Source organism: Nicotiana tabacum, chromosome 17 (assembly GCF_000715075.1).
Source record: "Nicotiana tabacum cultivar K326 chromosome 17, ASM71507v2, whole genome shotgun sequence".
NCBI lineage: Eukaryota > Viridiplantae > Streptophyta > Magnoliopsida > Solanales > Solanaceae > Nicotiana > Nicotiana tabacum.
This window is the reverse complement of record NC_134096.1, coordinates 66,257,813-66,265,839: the sequence shown is the minus strand read 5'-3', so window position 1 is coordinate 66,265,839 and position 8,027 is coordinate 66,257,813. Positions and strand designations below refer to the sequence as shown.

Below are 8,027 nucleotides of genomic sequence, written 5' to 3'. Positions count from 1 at the left end.
TTGAGTGCCGAAACGCGCGTTGGTTTACCAAATACAAATATACACCAAGTTGTTTCCATTTACTAGGAGTAAATTATTAGAACTCCTTATCACAATTTGTCCGGTAGATACAGATTTTGTGATTAGATTGTGAGAGTTTTAATTTTACTTCTGAACCCAAAATTATTTTATTTTCAAGTAATTATTATCGGTAGTTTATAATGTACATTGTATAATGTAAAGGGTGTCTCCCACTATGTCATGTGCAAGCTTAATCATTTATATAATCTTGTTAAAGACCCATTTCAGACGGCTCATTGTGTCGTGCTATATCAATATTGGTTATAATTATTCTATAGTACATGCTGAACCTTTCCTGACTTTTTCGTATAGTCCGTTATTTTGCTGGGCAAATTCTTCAATTATTTTGTCCCTTTTTTGGTAGAAATCAATGGCGGAAGTAGAAGTTACAGTAAGCAAGAATGTAATAGAGGCATGTGCAGCAACATCTTCAGTGATATCCTCACTTGTAGCTTGTATATGGGCAGATTTTGCTTCTAATTTACGCGCAATTGATCATGATTGTTGGAGTCATGAATCTATCTGCTCAAACAAGAAGGAAGTCATCAATTACATGCTACTTGGTTTTGAAAAAAAACACTTGCCGAAGTCAATACATATAGGACTTCAATTATTACCATTCATTTTCAATTCCAACGTCAATACATTAAAATACTTATTTGAAAAAAAACACTTATCAAAGGGGCCCACTTGTGCTTGACTTAATTAGAGACCACTAAAAGATTGGAACTGTGACCAACACCTCAATTAGTCATCATAACAAAAATAAGAACGTTATAATATGAAAAAAGAAACTATAATGATCTAACCAGTACACAACTACTGTTACGCGGCGCCTTCCCGATGTTCCTTGGAAGGGCAACGTAAGGCTAAGCAATCGATGTCAGTGCGATTGTTGTCCGCCAAATGAGGTCCTCTCCGTACGCTAGACTAGATTGTCAGTGCCGTACGGGAAAACCAATGTCGTGATCAATTGAAAGAGATAGCAGAAAAGAGAATTGAGAATGAAAGAAAGCTTGATTGCATTAACTGAAAGCTATTACAGAAAAACAACACGGTGTCGGGGGGAGAGACACCAGTAGAGAGAATTGTTTGCTTGCTTGAAAGTTTGATTGCTTGGTCGCCCTTAATAATGCTTAAAAAAAATAAACCAAAGTTACATCACTAGGCCTATGAAAGCTGGAAAATCACACTTAAAGAAAATGCAGTAAAACTACTCTATATTTACAATGAAAAGGACTTAGTCTTCTACAAAGCAGAAACAAGTCCGTTGGCAGCAACTTTGTCTTTAGCATCAGGGTCTACGCGCGCGGCGCTGTTCGCATCTGCCTGTGGCTGAGCGCTGGTGATGGCTATCGGTGGGGAGACAAAGGCACATGCGCGCTTGTCACTTGGAGCTGCCGAGACTACGGTGCCGACCGTGGCGACGGGCGTTGGGAAGCTGACCAGGATGCCACGGGGCGCGTCCAAGGGGTCATGGGACATGGTTGGAAAATCGCCCATGATATTCTCCCCCACCTGAGTTGGCGACGTCCTCGGCGCCTTCCTTGCAAGGTAATCATCAATCAGGCTCTTGTAGGCTTTGAGGTTTGTTCCCCACTCCCAAGTATTCTCCTCTGCATCACATCCCTGCCATTTCACCAAGAACTCCTGGTGATCTTTTCTTGAGGCGTGAATCACTCGATCATCAAGAATAGCTTCAGCACGCCTTTTTCCGGTTGAATTGGGACCTCGAATACTTGGTATTGTGAGTTGGCTTCGTGAAGGATCCTCCATATCTTCCCGAAAAGATTTCAGGAGACTGACATGGAAAACATGATGGATTTTCCACCAAGCTGGGGTATCCACCCGGTATGCAACTTTCCCAATGCGCCTTTCAATGGACAAGGGTCCAATATATTTTTGCAATAGGCGAGGGTCATGGACCCTTGCAAACAAGTACCGCTTTGAGATTTTGACCATCACTTTGTCTCCCACTTGATATTCAACAAAGCGGCGATTCTGATCAGCATGCCTCTTCATCCACTTTTGGGCTTTGACAAGATAGCTCCGCACTATCTCCAAATTTTGCTTTCATTCTTTTGAGAAGCTAGCAGCTCGAGGAGATTTTGACAAGTTTGATGCGTTCACTATGTGTGGGAGTAGCGGTTATTGTCCGATAACAATTTCAAAAGTGCTTTTGTTGGTACTTGAGCTCTTTTGTGAATTGAAACACAATTGAGCAGCATCCAGAAGCTTCACCCAGTTCTTCTGCGATCCGGTCACAAAGTGCCGGAGATATTCCTCTAGCATGCCATTGAATCGCTCCGTCTGGCCATCAGATTGCGGATGAAAACTTGAGCTATGACTCAATTTTGACCCGAGACACTTAAAGAGTTGGGTCCAAAAATTGCTAGTGAAGCGTGAGTCGCGATCACTAACAATGTCTTTAGGTAGGCCCCAATAGTTGACGACATAAGAGAAGAATAGTCGAGCTGTATTTTTTGATGATATATATTGTGGGGCTGCTATAAAGGTAGCATACTTGGAAACCCGATCCACCACAACCAAGATAGTTGTGAGATATCCGACCTTGGGCAATCCAGTGATGAAGTCCAGGGAAACGCTTTCCCAAGGACTTTTTGGGATAGCTAGTGGTTCCAAGAGCCCTGCCTGTGTCAAGCGGTCTGACTTATCCTTCTGGCATACTAGACAAGTCTTCACATACTGAGCGACATCATCGACCATTTGAGGCTAATAATATGCACGGCAAAGCAATGCCATGGTGTGTTCCTCACCGGGATGACCGGCCCACAAAGTATCGTGGTATTCTGCTAGAAGAGCCCTTCACAAATATCCTCCTTTAGGAATATAATGTCGGTTTCCTTTCACTTTCAAGAAACCATCTTCGGTGTAGAACTGACGAGTCTTGCCCTGTCCTACCAAATCAACCAAATACTGTGCAGCAGGATCCTTGATGAGTAGATCATGTATCTGGTCTTTTATGGTGGTGGTTACTTCGCTTCCCTTTAGGGAGGCGAGTACACACACCGATGCTAGATCAGCTCTCCGACTGAGCGCATCAGCAACATGATTGGTCTTCCCACTTCGGTACTCCAGGTTGAAGTGAAATTCCGCTAGGAGTTCCTGCCACCTAGCCTATCGACCATTCAGCTTTGGCTGGGTCATGAAATGGCTAACGGCTGTGTTGTCTGTCTTGACCATGAATGGGGCTCCCAGTAGATAATGCCTCCAAAGGTGTAAGCAATGAAGGACAACCAATAATTCTTTCTCATGGGCGGCATAGCACCGCTCTGCATCCTTCAGCTTCCGGCTCCCGTATGTTACTGGATGCCCTTCTTGTAGCAATACTCCACAAAGTGCATAGTCGGAGGCATCCGTTTGCACTTCGAATGGCTTGGCCAAGTCAAGGAGGGCCAAGACTGGGCTGCTAGACATAGCCATCTTCAATGCGTAGAAGGCCTCTGCCCTCTTGGGGCCCCAATCCCACGGTGTGACCTTCTTGAGAAGTTCTGTTAGCGGCACTGCAATGAGTGAGTAACTTTTCACAAAACGCCGATAGAAGTTGCATAGGCCAAGGAACGACCTCAAGGCGTGGATATCCTTAGGAGGCGGCCATTCTGTGATGGCCTGAATCTTCTGCTGGTCCATCTTGATCCTCACTTTCTCGATGACATGTCCGAGGAAGTCAATTTGTTTCTGAGCAAAGGAGCACTTGGATAGCTTTGCATATAATTCGTGCTCCCGCAATCGGGCTAGGACCTTCCGCAAATGCTCCAGGTGTTCTTCTAGTGTCTGGCTATATACCACAATGTCATCCAAATAAACCACGACAAATTCATCAATGTATTCTCGGAAGACTTGGTTCATCAAGGTGCAAAATGTGGCTGGCGCATTGGTCAAGCCAAAGGGCATAACCAGGAAGTCGTACGACCCATATCTTGTCACACAGGTCATCTTGTGCTCATCACCCTCTGCAATCCGAACTTGCCAATAACCTGTCCTCAGGTCTATTTTGGTGAATACCGTCGCACCACCCAGTCTATCAAACAAGTCTGCCATTAGCGGAATAGGGTACTTGTTTTTCACGGTGATTTTGTTTAGAGCCCGGTAATCCATGCAGAGTCGTAAACTACCATCATGTTTCTTTTGGAATAGCACAGGGGAACCGTATGGGGACTTGGAGGGCACGATGATCCCTGTGTCTAGCATTTCCGTCAGTTGTCTCCGAAGCTTGGATAGTTTGGGTTGTGACATTCTGTACGGCGCCCGGGCAGGTGGCTTCGCACCCGGCACCAACTCAATCTCATGGTCCACAGTTCGCCTAGGCGGAAGATGCTTTGGAATGTCTTGTGGCATGATGTCTTCAAATTCCAGAAGCAACTCCTTTACGGGTGCAGGAATGGGACCCAAGGAGAGTTCTATATCTTCCATGCAGAGGGTAGCCAAGAATGTGGGTTCATGTCTTTTTACCCCCTTCTTCAACTGCAAGGCCGAGATGTTCTCGGTGGCCATCTTCATGGGAATGCACGGAATAATGCAGGGCTTAGCTCCGTTTTCTCCCATCATTAGTAGCAAGTCTGCATACGGTGCGGGCATGGTATTGGTCTGTCTCAGGAATTCCAACCCCACTATCAACTCGAAGTCATCTATAATCACCACGCGCAGGTTGAACTTTCCTTCATAAGGGCCAAGTTTCACCGGTACTTCTTTGGCTATTCCACCCACTAGCTGAGGTGGTGAGTTGATAGCCTTAACACGACCTTTGCCCTTACCTACAACTAGGCCAAGGCACTCCACCAGAGTCGAGGCTAAGTAGTTGTGGGTAGCACCCGTGTCTATCATCGCCCGAATGGGCTTGCCATTTACCTTCATGTCAACGAATATTAAGGTCCTCTCTTGATGAGGAGGAGTCCTTTCGTTCGCCTTCTTTTTCCCTTTCTTGGCGATTGGACAGGGGTCCTTCTTCTTACGGATACCAGCATTGGTTCCCGCTAGGGGCTCAGAAATAGAGCCAGCAATGGCATTGAATGCACCAACTAGTTCGGTCTGGTCTGCATCATCGACGTCGTCATCCGTCCCATCCTCCAAAGATTGATGGGCGTTCATCTGTGCATGTGGGAATTCATTATTCTTATATGGTCCGCCGCAATGACGGCATCCTGAGGGGGGTTTCCTCCCCCGATCATTGTTGTTAGATGCAGCACTAGTACTGCTTGAGGAGGGAGCCTTAGATTTGGTTGCACTCCTGTCTCCTCCACTTCTGCAAGGGCCACCAGTGTTCGGCTGGCCTCCTTTGTATCCTCCTCGGACAGGCTGTTGAGGCGTCTTCCTGATGTTCCTTGGAAGGGCGACGTAAGGCTAAGCAACCGACGTTAGTGCAATTGCTGTCCACCAACTGAGGTCCCCTCCGTATGCTAGACTAGATTGTCAGTGCCGTACGGGAAAACCAATGTTGTGATCAATTGAAAGAGAGAGTAGAAAAGAGAATTGAGAATAAAAGAAAGATTGATTGCATTGAATATAACCTTTTACAGAAAAACAACATGGTGTCGGGGGGAGAGACACCAGTAGAGAGAATTGTTTGCTTGCTTGAAAGTTTGATTGCTTGGTCCCCCTTAATAATGCTTAAAAAAAATAAACCAAAGTTACATCACTAGGCCTATGAAAGCTGGAAAATCACACTTAAAGAAAATGCAGTAAAACTACTCTATATTTACAATGAAAAGGACTTAGTCTTCTACAAAGCAGAAACAAGTCCGTTGGAAGCAACTTTGTCTTTAGCATCAAGGTATGCGCACACGGCATTGTCTGCACGCGCGGCGCTGTTGGCATCTGCCTGTGGTTGGGCGCTGGCGATGGCTATCGGTGGGGCGACAGAGGCATATGCGCGCTTGTCACTTGGAGCTGCCGAGACCATGGGGCCGACCGTGGCGACGGGCGTTGGGAAGTTGGCCAGGACGCCACGGGGCGCGTCCAAAGGGTCATGGGGCATGGTTGTAAAGCTGCCTATGACACTACTACTGAGAAATAGAAAATAAAAAGGTACTCCTCCTGTACTTATCCGGATAGACTGAACAACTCATAAATAAATGGGACTTGCCTCATCTAAGATCCAAAACTGCTGAACTAAACTTTTGAATTTGGTCTAAATTTAGAAACAATACCAATATTCAAAATTATCTTGTCACCTTAATGTATATGTATTAAATAATGTAAAGGGTATAACTGTCATTGTATATTGAAATAGTTAGAGAGGCGTTAATTACTATTAGAGAGTTAGTTAAGAAGCCTAAATACACTGTTAATGGAACGTGTATAAAGAAAACAATGAACTGTATTTTCAATACACTTTTTGATAATGAAATAATCTCTTTCATTGTCTTATCTCTGTTCTCTCTATCAACTGCCTCTTCTTCTTCTTCTTCCCTTCTCCTATTCCTTCATCTTTCTGAATCTTTAATCACTACTATGTGAATTACATCATGGTATCAAAGTTTTCAAGATAAAATTCATATAGCTTGTATGTCACAACTCGCACTTTAGGGTTGTGATTTCGGCCAAGAACTGGTGAGAAAAAGCTCTTCTGATTCTCTGACATAGAACTGTCTACTCGGGCAACTTGGGCTTTTTAATTTTAAGCATATATAAGGGGGGTATAAGTGATGAAAGATCCGACCTGCCTCCCCCATACGTGCTGCCACCAAGCCGTATCGAACGAGCTACCTTGGGGGAAACCTCAAGGGCCTGCCTTGATGACTCAAAGGAGTGTCAAAGGTATCGATACGAGTTTGGGAACTCTATGGACGACGCAACGCCTTCAGGCTAGCGTTGGGCATCAAAGTGGTGCTGGAGGCTCGATGTGTGGGATGGCCAGCCCCGTGGGCTGCCGAATGTTGGAAGGAGACCTCCGTGCCTATTGGATACTTGACGCACCTATCTTAGGGGCATCATATGTTGACTTGTGAGCATGGCTTGGGTTCAAACATGCAAGCAAGGATCCGTTGGCCTAAATGTGCAGTTGTGGGGAGACACTGCACTAGATGGGATGGAAGTGTGTCGCGAGGTTTATGTATGGGCATGACACGAAAGACGCACATGACAATGGCCAAGGGATAAAGGTTGCCTTACTCGGGCGAGGCACAGGCTAGTTGCGGATGCATTAGGCGAGTGTAAGCTTGAGGATTGGGCTATGCACGCGGGAGCGCTGCTCAGTCTTGGGATAGGGACAAGAGATGCCCTAAGCCAATCCCCTAGGGCGCGCATGGATTGTGATCCTAAGATGAAGCACCACGACATGTCTAGGGCTAAGGGCCTAGACATCCTACGGGCGGTACAAGTTGGGGCGAGCCTCATGGGTGAGTCCCACCAACAGGCACAGGATCGTGCTTGGAAACCTGGGAAAGGAAATAGGCTGGCCTGCAGCGAGGGGAACTACAAGTGCAGCACAGACGAATCGATGGCGCTGGCGAGCATAGGGAAAGAGGCCCATGACACATGGTATTAGAGCTGATTAAGGCCATACTATACCATGACATAATGTCAAGGCAAGGGTGGATATGGTGAGTGCATTTTAGATGTTAGTGCGGAGATCGCGTCAAAGCAGAGATTGATATTCATATGCCACTAGAGATCGAGAACCCGATACTGCTGGTCAAAGAAAGAAATAGGTGATTCCATTTGCTTTCGAAAGTCTAGGGTGCTACTGAATGTGGTAATATGCCGATAAGTCGGATGGTCAAAAGAAGGCCATGTTTTCCAGGTCGTGCAACCATATTGCAAAAGAGTGGGAGCCGTGGACTATAAACTTTGGGCATGATCATAGCGGAGATCTTGCCAAGGATGCGTGCGACGCATCAATTGAGTGTCTTTCCTTCGGGATAGACTTGTGAACTACCTGAGGGCATTGCCAAGGTGAAGAAACGAGTTCGAGGGTATAGCTAAGCTTCAGAATTGGGCGAATTTCC

The 8,027-nt window shown here is 45.8% G+C and overlaps 1 long non-coding RNA gene across 3 annotated transcripts in view; it reads right to left on the bottom strand.

Moving 5' to 3' along the window:
- Positions 1-238: 238 nt before the first annotated feature.
- LOC142171560 (uncharacterized) overlaps positions 239-8,027 on the bottom strand; it is a 32,073-nt gene continuing 24,284 nt past the window's right edge. For all 3 annotated transcript variants that reach the window (XR_012701263.1, XR_012701264.1, XR_012701265.1), the window contains one exon: positions 239-582. This is a non-coding gene — a long non-coding RNA (uncharacterized LOC142171560). The remainder of the gene's footprint in view (positions 583-8,027) is intronic.